Source organism: Triturus cristatus, chromosome 6 (assembly GCF_964204655.1).
Source record: "Triturus cristatus chromosome 6, aTriCri1.1, whole genome shotgun sequence".
NCBI lineage: Eukaryota > Metazoa > Chordata > Amphibia > Caudata > Salamandridae > Triturus > Triturus cristatus.
The window spans coordinates 234,425,390-234,453,259 of NC_140589.1; the positions used below are offsets into that span (position 1 = coordinate 234,425,390).

At 47.4% G+C, this 27,870-nt stretch overlaps 1 protein-coding gene across 2 annotated transcripts in view; it reads right to left on the reverse strand.

The window, feature by feature from the left end:
• The window catches only part of LOC146816701 (protein FAM228B-like), a 230,424-nt gene that overhangs the window by 42,989 nt on the left and 159,565 nt on the right, over positions 1-27,870 (reverse strand). The window lies entirely within an intron of this gene.

Here is a 27,870-nt window from a genome sequence, read left to right on the forward strand (position 1 = left end):
TGAACATGGAACAATCCAATTTATCACATTTAATATGTTTTAACAGTCAGTCTGCAATGAAAAAAGAACAATACTATAGAGAGTTATTCTAATCTCATTATATAATTATATCATATTTCTCGGTGTTTAAGGTGGATTAACAATTTATTTTCTAATAAACAAGTTGTAGTTTTACTAGAATTAGATGATAAAAATGTGTGAAGGCAATCAGAACAGATATCTTCATTTTTTTATGCAAAGAGAAAGAATGGTAAATATCTTTTCTATGGTTAGATTATACGTTGTTTCACTAACAGTGAATCTATAACTTGACACAACTAGATATTCCCAGCTGGAATGCAATGGATATAAACAAATCAACTATTTGAAAATCATTACTGCATGTGACATTAGAAATTGGTGACGAATATAAAAACATATAGGTAAATTCAAAGAGATTGTTATTCACCCAAAACATTTCAAAACAAATAAATATTATAAAGAAAAACATATTTAATAAGCCTTCTTTATAGGTCTGGTCTAGAGACAGCTTTCGGTGACGCTCAAGCCTCATTTAATCAAAACATTGATTAATAACAAATACAGACATGCATACATACACAGAGGAGTTTATGGATCATTTCTCTCTTCCACTGGCCTTCTCAACTGCCATTCACACTTTGCTTCCACTCACCACAGCATACAATGACGGCTTGCATGTATCGAGGGTGGTGGGGCGGGTGGCAAAAAAAATAAAAAAAAATAAAACACACTTACCTTGATACATGACGCGACATCCTCCTCCACCTGTCTTCTCTCTTCCAGGCAGGGTCCAATGTGGGACTCAGCCAACTCCTCTAACCAATCCTGGCGCTGCTCTCACAAGCATGAAAGCAATGCCAGGATTAGAGGGAGTAGCCTCACTCAGTGCTCTTAAGAATAGGGGGGGCAAAGAATTCCGCTCTGCCAGGTGACTTCATGGAGTTTTGCCAACTCTGCATGGAATTTCGCAACACTCCACGAAGTGACGCGGAGCGGAGTTTTTTCCCTCAAGTGGATTGCCAACATTAAGTTGGAGAGCGAAAGTGAGAAACATCACTCACTAAACCTCGTCGTAGTGAGATTTCTCAATGCGAGCGGTCACGACCGCTCGCGTTAGGAAATCTGGCACTTGCGTAGAGTATGTACTCGAGCGACAGAAAATAGCAGCAACCTCTGGTGTGACGCGTAGTGCCATTTGTGGTGATTTTACAGTGCAGGACAAACTCCCAGCGCTAAAAATCAGTGCGAGCAGCGCAGCTTACCACACACCGCCGCTCGCTGAACTCTGTGGAGCGCAACAGTTTTTTCGGCACTTCGCAGACTCCACCCAGGCCTACTTAAGAGCACTGGAGGCCTGTGCTTTCTCTAACCCAGCTGACTTAGACAGCCGAGACTGAAGAACCGGGTTTTTAGAACCCAGCGGCGTCAGGGGCACGCCCAAAGTCTTCGGGTTCACCTGTCTTAGAATACAGAGACACAGGATACTTCTTGGTGGCATCAGAGATCGAATTTATTGGCTGCAGCCAGTAACAGAAGTCCTAGAAGTCATCACGGTATGAGTTCTCAGGAGACTGCTCAAATTTACAAAGCAAGTCATCCCTTTTTATGCCAAAAACATCACATTCCAGACAGACACCCATATTTTACAAATTGTCCAATCGCATGTAACCACACCAAAAGTATCGCTTGACGGTAAAACCCACTTTTCACGTGTCCAGCCCATAATCCATCATCGAACAATCCCAACATTCTTCTTTAGACAAGCCGGACAGACCCATGATAAAGAGACCACAACCCATGTCGTAAATGGACCATAAAAGAAGAAACAGAAACAGATAGAAGTAGGATGGGGCATGTTTGTGTGCAATAAAACTTTACAAGATCCCGTGCTCTGACCCATAATCAAGATCAGCTAGCGGGCGGGAACGGGTTTGGCAGGGTCGGCCTCAGGCAACGAGGTCAGTTCACTCAAGTCATGTAGGAGTCAGCACAAACTCGAGCTAAAGTGCGCCTGACTAAAAAGCTCGTTTAACCACAGTCATCGGCCTATGTGAGGGCAACCACAAAATGGCTACCATGCGCAAAATGGAACCCAGGGTTTGGAACGAACACCCTAAATACGCCGTGAATCCATTGGTGTAATGTGACGAAAACACACGTACTAGCCGAACTCACTAGTTACGGTTCGCTGTTACCAAAATCGTAACGGAACCATGATGTTTATAGCGCAGATTCAGATTTCACGGAACCTCAAGTTACAGAAACTTAAAATTGACATGTCTGGCTGGCCGCCGCAAGACAGCCAGCCATTGGGACATCCGCATTTTAAACTTTAGCTCACAGCTCCCTGCTGCCACTCAGCCGCAACGGCCCCCGCCTGTCTTGACGATCAGTACAGGACGGGTTGGTTACTGATAAATAAAATGGCAATAAATAAACTTTATTACCAATTTATTTTTCAGCTCTGGCCTGCGGCTTTTATTTGTGGAGTGACACTCCTCCTCTCTAATGGAAGAGCCACCCTTGGAAGCATGGAGGAAAGTAGTGACAACATTTTGGGGGTTCACATGTGTATGACACCTCTTTCCCCCAAAAAGCACTCTATAGTACCAGGTATCTGGCCAGTACATTCCTTTATCAATGTTTTTTTCCTTTCTATTCCTTCAAACTTTTTAGTCATCCGAGTGCTTATAATATATGTTCAGGTTACAGTAAATCATAGATAAGATTAATGACTGTCATAATTTTAAAGTTACATTTTATGAAAATATGTTAAAGTAAAAGTGCTTTGCAACTTGTCAAAATAAATAACAGGATGATCAATTAACTGAGAACCCCACTACAAACCCACTTCTATCCAGCTCTTCCAAAAATAGATCCTATTACAATTGTTACAGTTTTGCGAATTGCAGGATTACCGATGACAAAAGGGCTTAGACCAGGCCGTAATACATTTAAAAATCTTTGCAGCAAAAACGTTTATTACAGTAAAGACCATATGTGCAAAGGTGCTGCAGTAGACAATAATACCAACATATTTAAATGATTGGGAGTCTACTGAAACGCGAGTACAGAGATAAAATCTGAATCCACAGCTTTAAAAAAAAAAAATTTTAGATTTACTTCAATTTTTGTAAAAGCCAGAGAAGTTGCAGACCTGATCAACAACATTAACCATCGCCTGCAAATTGGTGCAGGACTCAGTCAGGCAGAATAATATGTTGTGGTGCATAAGGAGATAATAGATGAGAGCTTGTGAACAGCAAACTCCTCCCCTCTAGCTCCCTCTTGCACTCCACAGTCAGCGGTTCCATGGCGAAGGCAAACAAGAGAGGAGACAGAGGGCACTCCTGTGTTGTACTCTGCAGCTCAACTGCTGGATATGTAATGCCATCCCCATGGGCAAATGCAGCAAGACCAGTGTAAGACAATCTTATCAATCCTACAAATTAGTCTCCGAAACGGAGATGCCTCAACATCCGGAACAGATATACCCAAGCATTACCTGTTACCCAGTCATTAACAACAGTAAAAAGCCTTCTTAGAATGGAGGCAGTAGCTCTTCCTGGGAAAACTGTGCTTGAGCTCAGCACAGTAATCTAACAATTAGAGGGGACTGCTTGGAGGCAACTATCTGTGCTAATATCTCAGTATCTAGATTTATAAGCGAATGAGGACAACATGAGCCATACTTGCTAGGATGCTTATTGGTTATAGGGAAGGCTGATATTTTGGCCAGGATCATTGAGTCCTGAAGAGCTTTAGCAGCAACAATATTTTCCAACACTGCAGGCATCTTTGATGTGGATATAAGGGCAAAAGCCTTTAGAACTCAAGACTAAGAGAATCACTGGCAAGAGCTATCTGTGTCTTTTAGTGCATTATATTGACTTTATTGTTTTCGCAATAAGCCATAACAAACATACAAAGATAAAATTGAATACAAATCATGTTAAAAATTAAGTTCTGTTAAAGAAAGATGAGAAAAGGGAAGAAAATAAAACAGGGAATCAATTTCCACACTACATAATAGTTGTTTCTCTGAAGTATAATGCTTTAAAAGCCATCTCTATGCAATGCCATGGCCAGATCAATGCTTTTAACAACCAGAGGAAAACCAATCTGGTATGGACTAATACACAAAATATTTTTTTCCGGGTGGATCCCATGTCTCGGCCTGACTGGCAACAAGTGGGTCTTCACTAAAATTATCAAATTAGTAGAAAGGTATGGAATGTCTTGGTACAAATTAAGAGAAGGGAAGACCAGGGAGAGGAGGCATAGGCTACAGTTTTTGGAGTGTTCAAGAAAGTAAAATTTCAGATACACAAAGATAATCCTGTTTGAGTGACCCCACTTCTTGTCATGGCCAGTATCAAGTGTATATTCACTTAATTATCTTATCGGTAGAAGAGTACGGGGGGCGTGGTTTGCAGCCCAAGATGGTGGTCGCTTAAGCAACATGCTCCGGGCCGGGGAACCTGATTCGGGCAAAATCCGACACTCCCTGCTGCACCACCGGACGGCTGGCAGATGAGCAGGGTACCAGCTGTCTATAATTGGAATGCTGTACAAAATCTCAGAGGCTCCGGGAGGCTCGTGGACTGCAGTTCCGGCACACGATAGACTCCGGGGCGACACTGGGCCTGGCCTGAGGGAGGGGCCTACATTGCAGAGGCCTCGCCTGAAACTAAACCGGGCTGCGTAGCCCTTGGGCCGGCTAGCGCATCAACTTGAGCCCCCAGGACTCGGGCCCAGCACCAGAAGATTGATTTCACCGCCTAGACTGTTCCCCCATACCTGCATGCACAGTGAGTTGCCTGTAGTGTATAGTGACATCTCCAACATCGCCACATACAAGTGGAGAGTCCCTACATGTTCCGGGACGACGGCCCGTCCTCCATCAGCGTGGATACTTTCCTCCTTGTGCTGCACTGCCTGGGCAATCGATAGCGGTGTCATTTCTAGGACGACCCGCCAGGGCCCACGAGGCGGCAGACTGGACTTGTGCAGTTGGGGATATGGCGCCCCCTGTCTCTCCCCCCCCCCCATGGTGTCTGTTGCTCCCGGATGGTTACCGTGAGTTAATCGCAGCCGTACGGAGCTCCAGGGGTGGGGTTTGGATGCGATATCTTGCAGGCGGAATACAGACATTGAGCTTGCAGCATTGCGCCCAGTCCGACCCGCACAATCAGTACAGGATCTAAGTGTCGGGCGGAGACCTGAAATGCTGCTCGCCGCAATACTGTGGAGTTCCTTGAGGGCGCTCCCAATTACCAGGTCAGACCTGTAGGCTGCGACTGTCTATGCAGGTCAGAGGGGGCCCTTGATTGAGGTACGCTGACTGGGAACAGAATGGTGCAACAGTGAATGCCCTAATCAACTTGGGAAATATTACGAACACTACTGGCTCCCCCCCCCACTCTTGACTCTGTCAATATATGAGGTGTGCCAGCGGGGGCAGTCTTGGATGCTAGCAGTTGTACACTGTTAAGCTCGTCTCATTAACACTCAGAGTGTGGGGGAGCGTTGTGTCCTAGGGGTGGTAACCCCACGCTGTGACTATTGGATTGTTCCTCACCGGCTGCCTCGGGGGGGGACCCCCCCTCCCTGCTTGGGTTGGGGCTTCACCACATACTCAGTCCAACAGCAGTGGCTCCTCATTGGCAGTAATACTCCTGGTTTTGTAATGTGTGAGTGCCTTTCTTCAGTAATTAGGGGGGGTGCCTGACCGCATGTGATAGAGGATCAGCCAGACCCAGTTAACGGGAGAGTCGGTTTAAGAGCACTGAAAGGAGTGGGACCAGTCGCTGAGAGGCCCTTGGTGGCAGGACTCATATGCAGTTGTGTGGCACGGTACCAGGCCTGAGAATACTATACCCACACTACAGCCTCTGCATATTGGCAGCACGAGTCAGCAGTGAACCCTCAAGAGCCTGATACCGCCCTCTACAGTGGTGGGTACCAGTGGACCCACACCACTGAGGCAGTCAACGACAGGGGCGACACTGCTCCACAACGCGACTGTCGTTTATTGGTAAGACCTAGTAATGATCCACGGCATCCTAAGCCTCATGGCAACCCGGCTACACTTTGCTCTTGTTCACTACCAGTCCTGACCTCTTTCGGATATACGATTGGACCGTTGTATAGGCCAGTGCCACTCATCGCTTACCACACTGGTAACCATAGGCAGAGGAAAGCCTAGAACAACCTCCAGATCAGAAAGGACAGGGCCGCTCTTGCCACTCTCCGAACGTTCCTCTGGTCATTCACGTCACACAGAAGAAGGAGCTATATCCCACCCAGCCAGGGATAAGTTAGATATGATCTTGAAGGAGATACGGGATTCAAGAGCTGCTTTGGAGACTCAAATAGGCATGATCTCGATGGAGCTCAACTTACTCAAAGACGACCATAGAAAATTGGCGGATAAAGTGAAGTCCACAGAACATACGTTAGAAACAATGGTACCCCAAGTGAATACCCATGAAGAACAATTGTGCCAAATGCGCCAGCAAATGGACACCCTCCAGGCTCGGGCGGATGACGCGGAAGGACGGACCCGACGTAATAACCTCAGAATTGTTGGCTTCCCGGAAGGATCAGAAGGCCCAAACCCGACGATCTATATAGAGAATTGGCTGAAAACTAGTGTGGCCCCCGCCGGTCTGTCTGCACACTTTACTGTCGTGCGAGCTCAGAGTCCCTGCACATCGGCCAATACCTGGTGCAAACCCTCACCCAAGATTGGCCCGAATCCGGAACTATAGAGACCACGACCATCTGTTACAAGCAGGACGAGATAATGGCCCATTACAAGTAGACAATGTGAAAATTTCGATCTTCCCCAACTATACACTAGCTGTGCAGCGCAAACGTTTTTCATTTATGGAAGTTAAAGCTCGGGTCCGAGCTGCAGGCCTCACATGTGCCTTACTGTTCCTGGCGAATTGAAAATCATATATAATCAACGGTCTCTTTTTTTGGATGCACCAGACAGTGCTCGGCATTGCTTGGACAAGACCTTTCCAACCACCCTACCCGCCATCGGATGGACTCTTCGCAGCCAAAATCACAGCAGGCCTTCCGGAGAAGTAGACGGGGTTCCCTTACACAGAGCACTGGCTCCAGTCCCCCGCCTCGGCACCAGGTGATGGAAGGTAGATTGGAGGCGCTTCGAACTGCCACGACCTTCCGTCCAACTCGTCCACCCATCAGCACCAGCTCTTCAGACAAGGCCAATTCACACTCTGAATCGGGCGGAAGTGTGGCACTGTTTCCATCGAACTCCACACAACTCAGTAATGACACTGCCCAGTCAGTCTGTAATTAACGTGACAGTCCACATACCAAGTGTATATTGTTCAAAGTCATATTCGCCAGTATATGCAGCACTAAGTTATTTAGAGATGTAATATTCGTACCACAGAAAGGGGGCAGAATGGTCAATCCCCCGGTCCGGCCTGTCCTGGGCGTTTTCCTACATTGCTCATGTTTTTCTTCAGTAGGAAAAATATCTGCAACCTCCCCACAGGCGTTAGCAATGGGTTAACGCGTTGGGCACAGGGATGAAACTTACTAGATATTTGGAGATCCCAGCATGTTAATGTGCGAGAATATTCCTTTTACTCCCACCCCCATAAGCTACATACCCGCTTAGATCATTTCCTTTGCACACCGGACCTAGCCCTGACCATTACACAATGTACTTACCTGGGCAAGACAATATCGGACCACCACAATCCCATAGAATTAATGCTCAAATGGGGCCGTTCTCCCGCACCTATCCCGACTTGGCGAATGCAACCTCTACACTTAGAAGACCAGGTGTTCCATACCACATTGGCCACAGTCATAACCACATATTTTGCAGATAATGAGGGCACAGCCATGACCAGATCCATTGAATGGGAAGCCTTTAAGGTGACGATCCGGGGAGTCTCTAATAGCTCCTTGGTGGGAATCCGGAGAGAAACGATTAGGGACATAACAGAACTGGAGGGGGTGTTGCAGGCAAAAGAGGTGGCAGCCCAAGTGAGCGAGGATGGGGCAGAACCTTTACAGACAGCTAGGGTCAGATATGCGGAACTGCTAGAACATTTGAGAATGATTGATTTTAATGCATACTTGCTTCGTACACATTCTGAAGAAGACAGAGCCGGCACATTATTAGCTAGATTGATTAAACCTCTGACAACCCCCACTTCTATATTAGCGATACATAATGCATAACGCAAGTTGATCACTACCCAGGCTGAGAAAAACGCTACCTTTCAAGACTACTATCAAACCTTTATGCTGCTCCCCTTCAAGATATGACAGATGCTACTACTAATTTCCTTGCAAGTGTAGAACTCCCTACTGTTTCAGAATCAAACGCCAAGGAGTTGGCGGCTCCGATTACTATAGCGGAGATCCGAACGGCGATTAAGGCGTTAGCTCGTAATAAATCACCTGGCTCGGCTGGGCTCCCTATTGAATTTTATTCGATCTTTGCAACAACCTTGATCCCTAAATTGCTACAGCTTTACACCTCCTCACTCGAGCACACTGCCTCCCACTACCAGAGAAGCCTTAGTTACTTCTCATTTGAAACCGTACAAGGCTCCTGCTGAACTTGCGTCCTATAGGCCCCTATCTATCCTTAATACGGAGTATAAAATACTCAGTAAGAACTTGGTATCGAGCTTCTCCCCTTACTCCCTCAACTAGTACTCATAGATCAATGCAGGTTTATACCCAAACGTAGCACCTCACTAAATATTCGCTGGCTACATGCCTTATTGCATGCAGCTTCGGCAACTGCTTCGCCTGCTGGATGTTTATCATTAGATGTTTGGGTTGCCCCCAACATATTGCATGTGGATAAAATTACTCTACACGAACCCTACAGCCTGTGCAAAAACTGGATCGACTATCTCATCCGCTTATTTTGTTTAACGAGGAACGCGCCAGGGCTGCTCCCTGTCGCTCTTATTGTTCGTGTTAGCGTTGGAACCCCTAGCGCAATATTTGCATCAAGTTATGGTCCCGTACGGTATTCCATTAAACGGTACAATCCATTCTGTGTCACTCTATGCAGATGACATGCTATTGTATTTTCAGGATTTGAACACAGGCATGCATACGATAGCTACCGTGTTCTCAAAATTCGAGGACGTGTCCGGATTATTTCTCAATGCCTCGAAATCTGTAGCGTTTTCTTTCTATAATACATATACTGGTCCCTCTTTAAGGTTCGGCTGGATGCAATTCAAAGTAGAACCTATAACATTTAAATATCTAGGTATATACATTTACAGAACTGATGCCGATACAATAGCCGGAAATGTGGTCAGGACTATTAATTCACTTCGCTCCCAGATCTCTTTTTGGACAACCTTGCCATTGACAGTGGCGGGCCGTCTAGCTGTGTCCAAAATGGTTATGTTGCCCAGACTCCTCTATCAGTTTGTAAACCTCCCAGTTATTCTCCCGGCATGGATTTTTAAAACATTGGACACCCTTTTATCCTCCTTACTTTGGGGTTCGTGTAGACATAGATTAGCATTAGCCAAGATGCAGCTTCCCAGTACTGCGGGCGGGATGGGGGCACCAAAGTTTTTAAAGCATACTGCATAGTCGGGCAGCTACAGTGGCTGGCATATTGGCTGGCAGGCCATAAATTATTTGAAATGGGATATTCTCCTGACCATTTAAGGCGTGGAACCCTACAGGCACTATTATGTCCGAGGGCTGATAAGTTGCGAAATCCTCCTTTTCTCCTACACATAGCACTGCACTATTGGAAGCAAGCTTACAAATATGCAAAAATTCCCCGCCCATATTCCCCGAATGTTCCACTATGTGGCCTAACCACAATATGAGGGAGAATATCAATGGCGTGGATTAGAGGGTGGACGCAGGTGGGTGTGGAGACGGTTGGTAATTTCTTTTTAGATGGTAACCTGTTGCCCCACAGGGACTTTGTACGCACTAATGCAGCACCAGACACATTTTTTGTTACCCATGCAGCAATAACACACTTCATTCAGACATTTTGGTTGGCAGATCAAAGGGAACCTCCCACCTCTCAATTATTGAAGTCCATCCACATAATGGGACATGGTCGTCACGTTGTTCGGTGGCTGTACCGAGGGTTAAGAGAACATCTGAATACCCCATTACAACATCTTAGACAAAAATGGGAAACCGTACTAACGAGAGAATTGGAAGATAGAGAATAGGCCCTAATATTGGAACATCCAAGACGAGTTTCTAGAAATTGCCTTCTGAAAGTAATACAATTATTTATATTACTCAGGGCTTATCTCACCCCGAGAGCAATCCAGAAAATGTACCCCACGGCCTCTTCGAATTGCCCGAGATGCTTGGCCCAGGATGCTGATTTTATTCATATGTTATTGTCCCGTCCAGTGTTGGGTGGGTTCTGGTCAGAGGTCATCCAGAGACTATCATCACTAACGTAACACACACCTTGGGACACAATAGAGGCTTGTCTTTTGGGCCTTTTTCCTCTCCCCAAGAAGGCAAAGTTTTTGCGCCGAGTTGCGGGATTAGCCCTGATGCTTGCAAAGAGGTTGATCATACGGCGCTGGAAATCCCGCGTGGCACTACGTGAGGACAAATGGAGGGAGGGAGTTCTTCGATGGGCTGTAGCAGAGAGGGAAGCGCTGCAACGAGAGGAGTATAGGGGATTGAGAAAATGTCCAACATCCCTGAACTGGGCACACCTATGGAGATGTTTAAGGCGGGGACAGAGGAGATGTCAGGGGGCTCTCAGAGTGCGCAGGAAGATTATGATGAGGTTCTTTGATTCTTACTTATATAACGGTCTGGGTCATGGCGGGTGGTTCCCACCCCCTGCTCCCCCCCTTCTTTGCCCCACCCTCCTCCTTCTCCTTGCTTCTTTCCCTTGTCCTTCCCAGTGCTACTGGACGTGATTATCACATGGTACTATACACCTGGCTAGGTGTACTTCATCCACAGCAGCAATAGTTTTCTTTGTTGAATGGTTGTTCAGGGAGTGGATATAAAAATGTACACTACTAGGCCTGTATAATCAGCAATATATATATATGTAATCTGATATGGATGTACAATATATGTCATAAGAAACATCAAAAATGTATACCAAAGATGTGATTACTTGTGAGATACCCATAGTACTCAATAAAGTTTGTTAAAAAAAATAAAAATAAAAATCGGTAGAAGAGTACGAGATGCTTTGGTGCAAACTAAATCAGGAGAGAGCTATGGGAAATAACTAGGGAAGAGAGGAGTGGGCCGTGGTTTTTGGTCTTTGTGCAAACCAGCATGAAAAAATGATTCAAAACACTCCCCTCACATTTTGTGTTTGTGATAGCATCAGCGAAAAGTAACTTATTTTTTATTGCACCGTTTAGAGACATCAGGATTTTCTTTTTCCAAGTATATACCTCCATCATTCAAGAAGTTAAAAAACAATAATGAGGCGAGTACCCCCTGTTGAGGGGACAGAGAAAATATTGCTACATTCAGCCATTGCTGCATATCGAACGCATCTGGTGATCTCCTCATGCAGATTTTCTATTGCTTGGAGCAGTACTTTCTCAATTGCCAGGTCAACACCTTATCAGAGTTTTGCTCTACTGACCAGATCAAACACAGATTTGAGGTCTATGAAAGCCATATATAATGGTATCTTTAGAAATGTTGTATATTTGGCACAGATCATGCGAAATCTGATTGACCTGTCGATAGTATTGATTCCTTTGCAGAACCATGCCTGTGTATCAGTAAGGATAGACGTTTGACTGACCCAGACCTACAGCCTGCTTAGCAAAGCACACGTCCAAAGATATTTCCCACAACATCTAGAAGAGACATGGAACTGTAGTTGCTTGGTGAAAACTTGCTGCCCTTCTTATGCAAGGGAACTATTCCTGAAGATCACCAAGGTGGAATTAAATTTGAGACCTCAGTTCACAGCTTTACATCATCTTAAAACATATCTGCAGGCACATCATTGGGTCCTTGTGCTTTGCTGAGCTTCTGGTCAGTTATTGCTTTCTCTATTTCAGGAGGAAGGAAAGTTAGATGATCTACTTTGGAAAGTTTAAATTGCTTCTTGTCTCCATGTGCTTGGGCATTTGACGATTCACCTCTCAGGGTTCTACCACAATAGCAGTTCTTGAAGAACTCGACTCATGTTTTTTTTTTTTTTTTGAAAATTTTATTGAGCAATAAATCAATTACAAGCATGGGCCTACAACCACCAGGGCCGGCCGCTAGATTCAGAAAGGATCATACAGATGTTAAGGCAGTAGTCGGCTCCCGGGGCCCAGCCCCGTACATGGCTCCGGATAGTCCTAGGGAAGCAGGATACATAGGTTTTACATAAATAACGAATAAAAACAAAAGGCGAGGCATAGGAGCAAAAAAATGTGGGGCAGGCTACATCCGGGGGACTCTACTTCAGACCTTCAAATAGCTATCAAGAGGAAGGAGTACTGATAGGTCGGGGGGGGGGGTCACGGGAGAGGAACGTCTATATTCGGTCATTCCAAAAGTCGCAAGGAACCATCAAGGGTCAGGGGGACAAAGCAATATCGGTGTCCACTAGGGGGGGAATACAGATACCCCCACGATACGCGTTCCATTGCCCCCAGATTCTACCCCATGCCCCCGGTTTACCACGAGCCACATACACAGTCTTCTCCCTGAACATGCACCAGTCCATGTTCTCCTTCCATACGGACACGGTGGGAGGCCGCTGGGAACCCCAAAGCTGCGCTATATCTCTCTTGGCAATCATGTTCCCCAGGGCCGCCCACCGAGTCTGAGCCGCGTTATAATCATTGGGCTCCCACACATTCAGGACACAGCGACGCACCTCCGGCAGCAGCACAACCCCGGTGACTTGTCCCATGACCACATGAACCCGGTGCCAGTATTCCGCCACCTCGCGACACTCCCAAAGGATATGGAGAAAGGTGGCTCTGAGTCCACATCCCCGCTTACATAGCCCGTCTTCAGAAAATCCCATCGAGACCAAACGGGGACCCGTCACATACACCCGGTGGAGAATCTTAAGTTGGACCAGGCGGAGACGGGCTGGAATGGCCACTTCCTTGGGGGACGACAGTGCGGACTGCCAGTCCTCGTCGTCCAGTTCCACCCCATCCCCCGTCCACGCCTCCCGGAGGCGCACCAAGAGGTCAGCCCGATTATTGATAAGTTTTTTATAAATTAATGAGATAGTACTGTCGGGGACATGACCATCGAGTATGCGGTCCTCGAGGGGCGAAGAAGCCGGGATCGTGGTCCCCTTCCCAAAAACAGAGAGCAGGGCATGCCGAATCTGGGCGTAGCGGAAGAACTCCCTTTCCGTAAGTTCGTATTCGCTCTGGAGCGCCGCAAATGTTTTAACCGCACCCTTAATCCATAAGTCTCCCACTCTACTAATACCAATCGTGTCCCAACGTTCAAACCCCTTCGTTGTCCAGAGGCTTCCCAGGCGGTCGGAGGCAAACAGAGGAGTAGCACATGTTAATCGCTCATTCCAGCCCAAGGCTACATTGGCCGCCTTCCAGATCCGTACCGCAATCTTAGTAGGGCCCGTAAGGGTCCGTCCAGCCGAGCTGGAGTAAAGTGCCCTGTTATAGTTTCCGCCGGGAAGCAGGACATTATCCATCTCATACGCCGGATTCAAGCCAGGCGCATACGTGGCATGGTTAATGGCCGATAGCTGTGAGGCCCAATAATACCTGCGAATGTCGGGAAGCGCGATGCCCCCGTCGTACCAGGGGAGAGTAAGCTTTGCCAGAGCGATACGCGCCCGTCCGTCCCACACCAGTCTCCTCTGCAGGCTCTCCACCTCCCGAAAGTAGGACACAGGAATAACATCGAAGGAGTTCTGAAGTGCATAGAGAAATCTGGGAAGGGACATCATTTTAAACAGTGCCGCCCGACCCAGCGGGGACAAGGGCAGCTTACACCACCGAGCCGTGTCCTCCCTCAAACGCCGAAGTGGAAGCAGGAGATTCTGCTCATAGCGAGCCACCGGGTCCATCGAGACGTATATTCCCAAGTATTTAAAGCCGGACAGAGATAATTGGATCGGAAGCCGAGGCGGCAAGAGAGGAGGGTCACCGGAGATAGGATAGACACAGGATTTAGACCAGTTGATCGTTAGACCCGAATTTCTCCCAAAGGAAGTCAGAACATCAAAGAGAACATTAAGCGACTGCCGCGGCGAGGTGAGATACAGGAGAATATCGTCCGCATACAACGAGACCCGATCCTCGAAGCCCGGGGCCCACCGGATCCCTCTGATCGTGGGCTCCCAGCGGAGCCAAGCAGCGAGCGGCTCCAAGGCAAGAGCAAAGAGCAGAGGGGACAACGGGCACCCCTGCCTCGTACCCCTACCGAGAGCGAAGGGCCGAGAGACCCGCCCATTAACTACCACCTGAGCCATGGGTCCCGTGTAAAGAAGCTTCACCCAGCCAAGAAATCCCTCCCCAAAGCCGAATTTGGTCAAGACAGCCCAGAGGAATGGCCACTCGATGGTGTCAAAGGCCATCGTGGCGTCTAAAGAAACCAGCACGGCTGGTTCGGAGAGGTACTCCGCCCTGGCGAGGGCGCCGTGAAGACGCCGCAAGTTAAGAGCGGTGTTACGGTGAGGGATGAAGCCGCATTGATCAGGATGAATCAAATCGCAGATGACGCTCAACAAACGATTGGCAAGGACTTTAGCCAGGATTTTAGGCTCTGCATTTAGCAGTGAAATAGGCCTGTAGGAAGCACAGCGATCTCGTGGCTTACCGTCCTTGGGGATCACGACTATCGTCGCCAGGCGCTGGTCGTCAGGAAGGGAGCCTGCCTCAAGGGACTCCTGAAACATACGACGGAGGAAGGGCGCGAGTTTATCCGGGCGCAACTTATATAATTCAATAGGCAGCCCGTTGGGACCCATCGCCTTGCCCGAACGAAGGGACCGAATCGCAGTTGCAATTTCATCTACAGACAAGGGGGCGTCCAGCTGCTCACGGTCTTCGACGGACAGGCCGGGCAAAGCAATATCCCTCAGCAGAAGGCAAGAGTCTTCTTCATCCCTATCAGTCACCGGGGAGTACACGGCCCGGAGGTGGTCAGCGAAACATTCCACAATCTCACCAGGCTCAGTCACACACACTCCATCCGAGACACACAGCTCCGGGACCACACGATTCACTCTCTCCTTCTTATCCAGCCACGCAATCAACTTTCCCGCCTTGTCCCCGGCATCATACAATCGACCCTGCTGCTCCCTGTACATCGTTTTGGCAGCGTCAGTGACAAGAGACCTGTATTCAAACTGTTTCAGGCTGAGGGCATGGAGCCCGTCCGGAGTGACACCCGTCTCCAAGGCCGACTCCAGCCCCGAGATGTCAGTCTCCAGCTTCACCACTGCCTCACTCTTGAGCTTCTTAGCCACCACTATCTGGGAGAGGGCGTGTCCGCGGATTACGGTTTTAAAGGCTTCCCACAGGGACATTGCGGACGACACCGACCCCTCGTTTTCAAGGAAGTATTGGTCCATAGCCTTAACCAGGCTGTCGCGAGTCATAGGGTCTCGCAGGTACCACGGGTTAATGGGAGCAATCCGCCCTGCAGACCGCGACTCGGTGTCAAAGAGCAGCCACAGCGGGGAATGATCGGAAATACCCCGCGCCAGGTGCCTGACCTCTCGAATCCGACCAGTCTGTGCCGCGGGCATAAGGAAATAGTCTAACCTAGAAAGACTCCCATGCGCCCCAGAGTGAAAGGCGTACTGACATTGGGTCGGATGCAGTAATCTCCAACTGTCCACCAGGCCGAAGGTCTCCAGCAGGCCACCAAGCCATGCCTGGGCAGCGGGGAGGGCCCTGGGTGGGTGACGATCCAGGTCACCCGAAACCACCGAATTAAAGTCCCCGCCCATAAGCAAAAGACCCTCCGGAAGTTCAAGCAGCTTTCGACCCAAGTCCGCGAAAGTGGAGTTCTGGAGGCCCGGGGGGACGTAAACTGAGACCAGGGAAAGGGGCTGCCCCTCCCACCTCCCAGTCAGACACACATAGCGCCCTCTGTCATCCGAGACTACCCTAGTGATATCCAACGGAAGTGAGGATCGCAGGAGAATGCCCGCCCCCCTGGAACCAGTTGTGAAACCAGAATGGGCCACGAGGCGGTATCCCCCCCTGTTCATTGCATGACAAACATTGCCAACCAGATGCGTCTCCTGGATAAACACCACATCAGGAGTCAGACGACGCAAATACTGCAGTACTACACCCCGTTTGATACGATCCCCCAACCCATTGACGTTCCATGACATCAGTCTCAACCCGTCCCCCCCCATCCCCTCCAATAGATCAAAGTCAGTAGCGCAGTTCCCGAATCTGGACAAAAATCAATACCTCGCCCTGCGAACAAAAAACACACAGCAAAACAACCCCTCCCTCCCCCCAACCCCCCCCCAAATCCAACTCCCCCCACCCTGCACCCCTGCGGGCCAGAAAACCCCCCCAACTTGCAGTGTGCCTGTCGCCCTACTAACCCCATTCTACGAAAAGACCCCGGAGAAGGAAAGGGACCCGTCCCCGCCCGCCCCCCACACAGGTCCTAGTGAGACAAAATGAACAAAAGAAGTAAAACCCAGCTGAACAATGCAAAATGGCAAAATCAAGGACCAAAAGTCACTCCAAATGGGACCCGTCACCTTCGGCGCCTGCCGAGGGCCCGGGACGGTCACCTCTGTCCGGCAGCGAGTCCAGCCAGTCACTCACGGCCACAGGAGAGTCAAAAAAGGCAGTCCGATCCTCATGTTCCACTCGGAGTTTTGCAGGGTAGAGCATAGAGTACTTTAGGCCCAGTTCACGGAGACGACGCTTCACCCCCTGGAATCCCATCCGCTGTTTCTGGACAAGTTGGGTAAAGTCCGGATAAAAGTTAATGGATGAGTTCTCATGACGAACCGGGCCGTGAACCCGTGAGGCCTGCAGAATCGCATCTCGATCTCTATAGTGGAACAGTTTGGCCACGATAGGCCTCGGGGGGGCCCCCGGCCGTGGCCGACCGCCCGGAACTCGATGGGCCCGCTCCACGGCAAAGAACTTACTTAGGCCTGCAGGGGCCAACTGTTGGAGGATGAGTTCCTCGACCAGGAGGTCAACCGGGCGGTTGTCGGAGGACTCCGGTACGCCTATGACACGGATGTTGTTGCGTCGGGCCCGTCCCTCGAAGTCCTCCAGCCGCCGGGCCATCTGATCGTTGACCGCCTTAATGTCACCAAGCGCGGCCTGCAGGTCCGACACATCCGTGCCAAGGGTGGAGGTCCGCACATCAAGAGCCTGAACCCTCTCGTTAGTTTTGGAGAGATCTGCCCGAATTAAAGTGACATCGATTGCCACCGTGTCAATTTTACGGGCCAGGGCCTCGTATTGCGTGGCGATGGTTTCCCTGATGCCATCAATGGCACCCATGATGTCCTGCAAGGAAAGCTCCGGAGAGACGGTCGTGCCACCACCGACGGCATCCGGGGGGGGGCTGGTCGCTCCAGGGGACCCTCTGCCCTGAGTGTAGCGGTCCATGTTGTTGGCCTGGACCGGTCCCCCACGGAGGGAGGCCTTAGTCTTGCGCCCCTCGGGGCCCCCCTTGCCCCCCATGTGGTCACGGACACCGAAGGGGACCGCCGATCAAGAGTCGTAGGGGCACCAGCACCGCAGACCAGCGCCTCACCAGAGACCACAATATAGCGGTGCGGGGGGACCCAAGGCGGTGGGCACACTGGTGGCAGGTGGAGACAAGGCCTCGCGCAGAGGCCCAGGAAACACCCCGCCACATCAAGTGCATTCGCAGGCCAGCCCCCTGAAGTCCGAAAGTGAAACCGAAAGTGGTAGAGCGCCCACTGGCACCGCACTGCAGCCGCTGTTGTTCAATTACGACACGGCTCCCCGGTTCACCTTCGCCCCGGGCACCTCCGTCGGGTGGGTCCCAAAAGTTCGAACAACGACAACTCAGGATTCCCAGGTCCGATTCGAGTTCTGAAAAGAGATACGTGCTCAGCCGGTCTTCATCTGCCAGATTCCATAAACCATATCAGGATATTCTCAGGATAAATTCCGAGGAGCAGCAAGGGTCCGGGGAGCCCTGTGCTCACGCGACCATCTTGGATGCGCGCTAGGCTCCTCCCCTCGACTCATGTTTTAGCACTAATATAACGATCTTGTTTGTTAGCTTGACTACATAAGCCCTCAAGATTAAGCCCCAAAATCATTTGCCATTTTTCATTGCAGCAACCATTGTCAGATCCTTCCAGAGGGATTGCTTGCTTACTCCTAAGGAGATATTTGCACTCTCACTCCCTCCATAGAGTCTTGAACTGCTCTTCTTTATACGAAGATACATGGCAAACAATCTGTGTGTTCGATACGAGTAGTGTTCTCTCTCTGCAAGTCTGATTAAACCAACTATTGGGTCCATTCAGGTCCGCTGTTCTTACTTGCTCAAGCAGGGTACGGACCAGATTGAAGAGGGTTCTTTCATTATGACAGAGTATATGTCCAAAATAATTTAGGGCTTTTTAATTTCAGATGTACATAGGATAGCGAATTGTATCTCTAAGGTTGTGCATCAGCAAGGTATCTTCCTTTAAAAATCTTTCAGAGTTCCATTTTATACCTCTTCAATTATTAGAAGGTGCGATCTCAAGGATGTATGTGGCATTAGAGGGAGCCTTAAAATGTATTTTACACACAAATATTAAAGGATCGCGATCACTCTCCAGATGCTGGACAACCCTCATGTCTACAGCATGGCCCTAGGTTTCAATATGGAGTATGATATAATAGATCAGACTGTATCTTCTGCTACACCTGGTGCTGCTGGACTATCAGAGATGGTATGACCACTGAGAAGGGTGAGATTGCAGTTGGACAGCAGGTTTTTAAAGATATTCCCTTTTCTTGATTTGTTTAATCTAATGCCATTCAATAAATCAGAGGCTGGAATATCCCAGCTAGTTGCGCTTGCGATGGTGTGACTTACCCATATTCTTACTGGTGGGGAGACATTATTATCACTACATGCTAACAGAGCCTTTTTGGTAAAGGGGTTTAATCCTACATAGCACTTCATCAAAAGTTACTACTAGGTCAACATCTTTTGGAGACCAGCTAGGCGCTATGTAAACATTTATAATGTCACTATTTGACATGGATTTGTCGCTTTCGTAAGCCTTCTATGTAGTATGCTTTGAGTGGACTTACGAACTGGTATTTGATCAATGTTGCAATCAAGATGCACGGATACTCTTGCCACAAGGCACCCCCATTGGCATCTCTCTAATGGACATTTTTACCTCTATTTTAAATTAAAGATAATTGCCTGGCAAAAAGTTGATGTCTGAAGCACAGAGCCTATTTAGATCCAGCTCCGTGAAAACCTGAGGTGATTGTGCCCCAGGAGATATGTCTACTTGAGCTTGATCCTGTTTTGAAGTCTCATAACACTCCATGTCAGAAATCTGATTGTCTTAGTCCGCATCCATAATTTGTTATTAACGCCCCATACAACTGTAGCGTCAACATCTAGATTTCTGGAAAACCTACTTTCAATTACATTCTCAAAGCAAAACTCAAACAGGCCTCATCAACAGTCACTCCCTGCCACCTACACCCAGTCTGCAACTAGCAGATGTCGAACCCTTATATTAACAACCATCTACTATTTATATGGCATTCAGTGACAATCTAAATATATGGTGGCCCGCTTAACCTATCAGTCGTCCACTTACGGAAAAAAGCTCAGCTTGGGTTTCCTCTCCCTTACGTATTCTGAGGGTCATTGAAGAAACTCAGTTTCACATACATCATTAGCCCACCACATATAGGTCCCAAGAAACTATAGGGAGCGTCCAACCACTTCCCAATCTACTGAGGCAAGCTGTGCAGGCCTGTGTATCCATTAAACATTTCTCTACTTAAGCACCTCACTTACCATACCTCTTCTCCAGGTTGTTTGCTCTCATCCTTTGATAGTATTGAGGGTATAGCAGTGTTAGTCGATTACTAATTAACCAAAACAATGGCACATCAATCACAGTTATTACACCCATATAGTTATCACACCTACTGGACCAGCCAAATTTCCAGTGAAGATGCACTCCACAGTCGCTCCTCGTGTCTCTGCTATCCTCTTATGTCAGCGGCAATGTGTTTACCTCTGCAATGAGCACCACAGACAGTGGACCCCCGTGAATCATGCCTTTGAAGCCATGATTCATGCAAATCACCTCCATAGTCTTGCCCGTGGTAGGGCAATACATTCACCAAGGTGGTAACTGTATATCTCTCCTTTCCTGGGACCATTAAAACCAATTTCTTGCCCACCTCCTGCAAAATGACACCCCCTGCCACACTGACCTCCTGTGCAGCTAATCCACTGAACAGAAGGATGGTGCACTGCACCCACTGCCACAGATGCATCCCAGGGTCAGTGGACATACTAGTCATACGCCAGTCTGATTAGCATCGAGGCAGGTTTTCTGCACCACTGAGAGCAGCCCGACTCAGTCAGCTTCCAGAAGTCTTGATGGCTAGCAATGTAAGCACCAACAGTAGGACAGCTTAGCATGAGAAATTTTGGTACCGAGAGAGGCTATGGATGGGGAGAAGGCTGCCAAAACACACCATTCGAAGCTTTTAATCAAACATCACGTACACCATCCACCACAAAAGGGGGCAAAACCATTTTGCCTCCCTCCAAGCTTCCTGCCCTGAACTTCGATGCAGTTATCCAACCGACTTTTCACTTGCATCAATCACTTTTAAATTAAATAACTGAGCTAACTATGTGTAAACATTCAAACCATTAAAATCAAGCAACATGTCAGGAAGACTCAAAATGCTACATCGTTCTTTTAGGTAGATGAACAAAATGTCTGTTATGTATTAAAGTAGGCATCCAGCATACAGTGTCTTTTCCAGCATCATTCCACTATTCTGCTTCTACTGTCATAAACACAGCATAGTGGGGATCAAGTCTCCAACCATAGTTACTTTAGGATGGGGGGTCATTACCTGGTAAGGTGCATTTTTTCATAAGGGCAATTGCAGCCGCAGTGAAAAAAATGTGTCTTGTCTCCCGGACAATTGAGAACTTTGTCAGATACTACGTGGCATTTTTCAAATTTAGCTTACAGAGCATCTACTTCACATGTCCAAATTGCTTCCTACCTCCTTGCACATCAATCTGGAGCCCAGATAGAACCTGATTTTGTGATAGTACACAGTAATGTATCCCTTCTCTCTGTCACCTTTAAAATATTGTCTCTGGCCTTCCAATTACTTGCAATAATAGGACAAGGGTTGGAACTAGGGGAGGCCGTGGCCAAGAGACAGATGGGCTCTATTGTCCAACAATACTTCTACCAGCACAGCTCCAAGGAGCTTGGCTCTCACCAGTTCCTTAACAAAAGGCTCCATAGAGGTCCGATCTATTCTGGTACACTCAGTATAAGCATGTTGTTCCTTCTAGTTCTTCCATCTTGGTACTCCAATCTCATAGTTGAAGGTTTCAACTCTTTCAAGAGTGTGCACTGTACTCACCAGAGCAAAAATTGCATCTCATCTTCACAAATTCTGTTCAATTTCATTCAATTTTCCAAACTAGGACTCCAATCTGTTCTGCATTAAACTAAATTTAACAGCCTCTCCATCAACTTTACTCAACAGAGTAGTTACCTATAAACATTCACGTCTCTCATCTCTGGAAGGTTCAGGTACAAATATCTCAGCAGCCTTCCAAGATCTGTGCAGAGTTCATGGGGCATGTACACTTCTCCATATGCTTTCTTTTGTCCTCTGCTTTGCCCGTAGTAAATACAGTGGGAAATATTTAAGATACTAAACAAAACTGGCTACAGAAATGTCTTTTATTTACCATCTTCTTCGGCTTCATGGCATTACCAAGAGAAAGTTGGGCGATTCTGAAATATTGCCTTGCGACTTTCTCCTGCAGAGCTCCTTTCTTACTACTGAATTTCAGGAGTAGGCCAGGGTAAACCAAGAGTAGTCTTGGCTGGCTCCTGGAATTTAGCAGTAATCCCGGACTACTACAAAAGTAAGTCACATATACTCACAATATAATCTTTGTGCATCAGGCCCAATAATATGTTGTACAGTAATCTTGAGAATATTACAATAAACAATATTTAACTCTTTCAAGCAAGGTCTCGTTAATAGGAATTATTTTTCTGAAAGCGACAGCTGTAAAAGGTCCTGGAATATGTAGAGATTAGGACCACTTGAAATAATGCAGCATTGTAGGTAATAAAATTGTCATACCCTTCAGCTTTTCGTGGTCAGTAGCAAACAAGAAATGTTTTTCCAAGCGATGAGCTCTTTTAATTATTAATTCTAAAGACCCTGAAATGAAAAATAGGCCTGGAATGCATTTGTTTATGAACTTTAAAATATTTTTCCTGTTGACACCTTGTGGTGAACCATAAGCATCAGGGACCAGATGTCCAGAGCAGTTTTTCGGTTGCAAATGCTCCAAATCAGAGTTTGCGACAGAAAAACTGCTTTTAGCCATTAACTTATCCCGTAGATTAATTCTTAAAAATATTTACTGGTCACAACAATACTTCATGACCAGAACGTTGCAGCCAGATAGTCAAAATCGGGCCCTAGATTACCATACCTATTCCTGTTCTCTAAATCTTTTGTTTGTTTTCTTGAACCCCTTTCAGCTTAACTGCCTTACTTTACAATACAAACCATTGGTGCAGTACTAATGCTGCCTTCGAGAGATTGGAATGTGGAATTAAGCCTTGTGAAGATCTATAGAACACCGAATCCCCTTGATGCAATTGTGGGATTATTCGATGTACAGCCAGCATTCTGAAGCTCTCGCAGATGAACTTGTTGAGAAGCCTGAGATCTAGTATAGGCCTTAACTCCTTGTTTGGACCTTTCTTTGGCACCAAGAAGTATCGGGAATAGATTCCCTGTCGATGTTGGTGCCATGGAACCTCCTCGATGGCCTCCTTTAGGAGTAGAGCGGATACCTCCTCTCTCAGAAGATTTATTAGATGGATTACAGTTTTTAGAGGAGGAACAGAAGGTGGAGGGGCCTTGAATCGGATAGAGTACTATATTGAGCACCCACTTGTCTAGTGTTATCTTGGTCCACTCTTCCAAAAGAAAACGGATACTCCCCCCCCCCCCCCAAACCCACCCCCCCACTGGAGCGGGTACCGGAGCTAGGGAAAGCAAGCACTCACTGCTTCTGTTGTTGCTTGGCAGCAGGTGTGGACTGTCTGGAGCCTCCTCCTCGTCCTCTACCGGGACGACGCTGGTTTGAATGGGATCGTCCCTGATGTTGCTGGAAAGACCACTGAGGGGTTTGAACCTTCTGTTGGTAGTGTCATCGGTCATAGGGACGGTAACGTCATCTGAAGTCCTTCCTCTTCTCCAGACCAAACGCCTTCAAGGTGTCTAGTTTGGTCTTCATTCTAGACATTTCGTCATCAGCATGAGCGCCGAGGAGCGATGTCCCATTGAATGGGAGATTGAGGATTCAATGTTTGGCCTCTGGCTTCAAACCCGTCAGTCTCAGCCAGGAAGAGCGGCAGGCACAGATCCCATGCGAATACCCATGTGCAGCGAGATCAGAGGCATCCGCTGCTGCACTGATGACCTGATTGGCCACCAGACCCCCTTCCTGGACGATCTCCTGGAAGTCCTGCCTGTCTTCTTTCGGTAGCTTCTCTGTGAAGCGTGAGAGAGAGTCCCACAGAAAACGGTCATATCGACCCAGTAATGCTGAGGCGCTGGCTACTTCCATATAGGAATGCTGATGTATTACACATCCTCCTGCCGATGGAGTCCATGGCCTTACTGTCTTTATCCGGAGGTACCACAGCTGATACTGCCCCCTTCTGGTTCTTCCGTGCTGCTGACACGATGACCGAGTCAGGAGCAGGGTCAGCTCTCAGAAAAAGTGGGTCCTGCTCAGGAGCCTTGTACTACTTGATGATCCGCGATGGGGCTTCTCCCACAGACGCTGCAGTCAGGAATTTCTAGCAGTCCCAGCACCAGGGGAAGCAGAGGCCTAGATGAAGACCTGTGATGCACGGTCTCGAAGAGGACTGATGTGGAAGGGGCAGAGACCGGCATATCGATATTAAGTTTTGCAGCCCCCTACACAATGTGGAAATGTTCCTTTTTAGAGGCACACCGGTGCAGGGTTCACCCTTATCTTTGTCCACGGGTCCTTAAACCAACGACAGAGATTGGCACTGAAGCTGGAATTCAAATAACAAGTTTATTAATCACTCATGAGTGGGACTACGTCAATACAACACCCTCAAGTGCTGCAGGAGGTAGTACATTGAAGTCACAGACCGTGGTGCTTATATACACCCTTTTTTGCAGAGTAAGCATGTAGTTACAAATAGAAGGTACAAGCATACACAAGAATAGTTACAGCCAGACATGGGTAGATGGGAAATCACTTAGTTAGCAAAGTGGGAGGGGGAACAGAACTGCTTACAGTTGCAAGACACAGTTGACACTTATGTCTTTAGTCATGTGCATTTTAGCAGCTACAAACCTTTTCTCACCACATATACATTGCTTGAGCTTAGAATAGAAGGAGTTAACTAAAGCTGATGACTCAAGCAGAATAGAAAAGCAAGCAACAGTGAAGACGGAAGAGTCACAAGGCTAACAAAATGGATGCTGCAAACAAGATGACTTCAGCTCATGCTAACAGCCATTATTTTCGATTTCCACAACAAGACCTCATTGAAGGTCACAATGTCATCAATAGGCGATACTCGTACTCGGCGGTGAAGAAGAGAGAGTTTGAGATTAGTCTGCTTCTGAAGGTCTGGAGTCTGAGGACCACGAAGAAGATCTGTGGCTTCGTCTTCTAGGAGAGCGGTGGCAAGTTCTTGAAGACCGACTCCTAGGAGATCTTGACCTGCGCCTTTTCAAAGTCAGTGACCTTTGAGGTGTGGCATGTCGCTCGCGTCCCCCAGACGAGTGAACCGATTGTATGATCGGAGACCTGGACCTGCTAGGAGTATGAGCCAGCCTTGATATTCTCCAAAGCTTCCACTCTCTTATGCTCCCCAGCCATCTCGTAGAGATGTTAGTTCAATGGGCTGGAACCGGTGGCGAGGTTTCAGGAGTGACTTGCACTATCCGGAGTTCCGGAGAAGAAGAAACACCCTGGAGGTGACCACCTGGACGTCCTTCCGCCTCGATTTGTCCCTCGACTTCGCCCTAGGTCTCTTGGCAGGAGGAGACCTGTGACGGGACTCCGACTTCCTCGACATCGATCTGGACCGCGATGTTCTCCGCGGTGACCGTCTAGACCCCGAGGGCGATCTGCGTGATCTCGTTGTCGACCTCCTCGGTGACGGATGCTTTGACGCTGAGTGCCTCGACGGTGACTTTCTCGTAGGTGACGTCAACCTCCTCGACGGCAATCGCCTGCTATGACACACAGTCGGAGAATGACTTTGTCTTACCAGCGTTGAGCCCCTCGGTGTCCGACTCGACGTTGGTGGTGTCTTCGACGTCGCCACAGGTCCTCTCTGAGGCGCGCTGTTCTGTCGACGTTGATATGTTGACGTCGAGCAATTGCCTCCAGCCGGTGTAGGCGAGCTAGAACTGGACCGCCTACGAGATGGTGTCGAAGTCGGCCTGTGATGGGACTTCGTACCTGAAGTCATTCGCTTATCTGGCGAATGGGGCCTCAACATCGACTTAGACGCTGAAGGAGAGCACAAGGGTACTTTCGAAGTCGATCTGTCCCCCGAAGGCGTATGAGACCATTGTTTTTTCTTCTCACCCTTGTCTTTGTGCTTCAACCTTTTCTAAGAGAATGGCTTCTTTGAGAGATGTTCTTCTCAGCCACTTGCTGATTTCTTTCCTCTCTCCTGCATAGCATGCAGTTTGATTTTCTCCCTTTCTCTTTGGGTTCTTCTAGAAATATTTCTACAGTGCTAACACTCATCTGGTCTGTGAGATGAAGGTAGACAAGCAATACAGACCGAGTGCGGATCTGATTTAGCCATCCTTTTTCCACAGTCCGGGCACTTGTAAGGCCCGGCACTTATAAGGCCTGCATTCTGACAGGAAAAAATTGACCAAAGTCAGAAAAACAGAACGATTTAGTACCCCAAGTACTAAAGACGTTGAGTGAAAGTCAAAAAATTCACTTTAGACCAACAATTAGTGACAAAAAAACACTAACTGACGAGCAAAATGCTCCAGAATCCTCACAGAAGGAGCCGGAAAAAAGAACTGACCTAACTGTCACCTGTGGGGCATGATGGGAGCCTGGAGGTCTTAAAGGCACAGCGCCAGTTTTTTCCAACTGTTCTGTATGCACCTCTCTAGGCTAATCTGCCTCTATGATCTTGCCTTTTTACCTTTGAAAATAAAGGCTGTATTTTCAAAACAAACTGAAGGCAGTTTTTTCTCTGTATCATGAAAATATCATGGTGTGTTTTCTTTATTATTTCAAATGTAAAAAAATTACAATGCAATATTGGCATATTTGAGCCTGGTAAAATGGTTTTAGGCTGCATATGTAAATATGCATATTACCTATATATGTGTGTATTTATATGTATAGGTATATGCATATGATTTGTTATTGCTCGAGGGTCCCCGCAAGTGGGTGAGACTATTCAGTGCTTATGACTATTGATGAGTATCCCCTGTAAGGGAACCGCTTGTTACATAGGTGTCTCTCCCAAACAGTTCTGGCAGTGTACACATTCAGCGCAGCATTACAAGAGGGTTTAGGGAGGGAACAGGTCATTAGGGGCATAATAGTGTTTGCTCAAACATTATCAAGCCCTTTCGCGTTACTAGTTTACCGAAGATTTCATTCACAGTGGACTGTTTCTCCACTTTGTCTAAGCCAGTCTTTCAATGACGGGCCTACTGGTCTGATTCGGACCTGCACTTTCCAACGTCTGTGCCAGCGAGGCTGCTTTTTTCCTTTAGTATGGATAAAAATACTGTGGTAACAGGATTTCTGAATAGGAAAACCTGCACATTTGACACCGTTAAATGTTGCCTTGCCTGAGAATTTAGCTTTGTGGGAAATTGATTTAGATCATTCCTTTTCTTATCGTTTTGTCCCACAATCTGACTCCCCTATATATCAGACTGTCATTCATAATCAAATTATCTTTATTAAGCCACGTATATCCATACAAGTACAGCGAGATAAAAGATATGCTGATAAGTATACATATATATTTTTTAGTTGAGTTTAATTTTATTTGCATAGTTACCAAAAACCATTGAAATACTAAAATCAATTCATAAAATTGTTACTACACGTAATGATAAAATCACGACTGCATGTTCATGTCTGCTAAAGTCCTTTGCAGACTATAGGCAACTAAAAAATAACTCGTCATAAAACATTCTGTGATACTTCAGTGCAGTTAGAGTAAGCTACATTGTCGATTTCCAACCCTCTCTTCACATCCGGCCTAATGCCAGGACAATGCAAAGTGCTCTTAGTGCAAAATAAAAAAAAAATGCTTCAAATATTTTTAAAGTCTAATCTCATGTTTCATCCCAGCATGATTTGCTTGTGCTAGACAGAGTTGTTCAGGGCTCAGTATAAGGTTTAAGACTGCCCCCCTTTAAAATGTAGCTAGGTGGAAGTAGTGGGTCTTGAGGCCTAATGTTTGCTGCAAGGGAGATTTAGAGGTGTTCCAAGAAAACCCCCTTGGTCGTAAGCTCATCTATTAGTCTGGCATTTTTTTTCCCACCAGTCTCAGACTCTCCACCAGACAACAGTTCA